Here is a 756-nt window from a genome sequence, read left to right on the forward strand (position 1 = left end):
ATGGCTCCCGCCGCCCCGCCCCGCCGCGCCCCCGCCCGCCCCGCGCCGCCATCTTGAGCGCGGCCGGGCGGGCTGTGGCGGCTGCTCCGCGCCTCGGGGGCTCGGGCGCCGTGCGGGACACGCGTCCCCGGGCCGGCCGCGAGTGAGCCACGGCCGGGTCTGTGCGAGGGGCTGCACCGGCCGGCACCGGGCGAGGGGCTCCCGGAGCCTCCTTGCCAAAAGCGCCGGGCCCGGGGACACCGTGCACACAGCACGCACCTGCGGAGCCCCCCGACCCGCTGCTGCGGCACTGCCAGCGTCCGCACGGCCGGGCCGTGCCCCGTGCCCGAGGAGAGCCCGCGGGGACAGCTGCCCTACTGCGGCACCAAGGGCGAGACAGGAAGGTGCCAGCGGTTAGGCAGGAGGCACTGCCGTGCCTGGCAGCCCCGCGGGTCTCTTCCACCCGCACATGTCCATCTGAAGCGGCACCGCGTTGGGCATCGGCAGGGATGGATTTTACCGTGTGCATGAAGACGGTCTTCCTATGTCCCGCTCTTCCAGGCGGTGCAAGTGGGGTCACATCCCCTGCCAGCCGGCTCCCCCACCCATGGGCACACAAGCGCATGGCACAGATTTAGCTATCCCACTCTCCTTCCCTGACACAGACCCCAGCTGCCACCACATACCAGGTGTGGCATCATCACCAGAGGGTAAAGCTGCAGATTTTGCTTCCGGCATCCCTGATGCAAAAAAACCCCCTACCAATCCTACATCTTT

The sequence above is a fragment of the Corvus kubaryi genome, unplaced genomic scaffold (assembly GCF_017639235.1).
Source record: "Corvus kubaryi isolate FWS band 111438036 unplaced genomic scaffold, C.kubaryi_AGA036_p1.0 136, whole genome shotgun sequence".
In the NCBI taxonomy this organism is placed as follows: domain Eukaryota; kingdom Metazoa; phylum Chordata; class Aves; order Passeriformes; family Corvidae; genus Corvus; species Corvus kubaryi.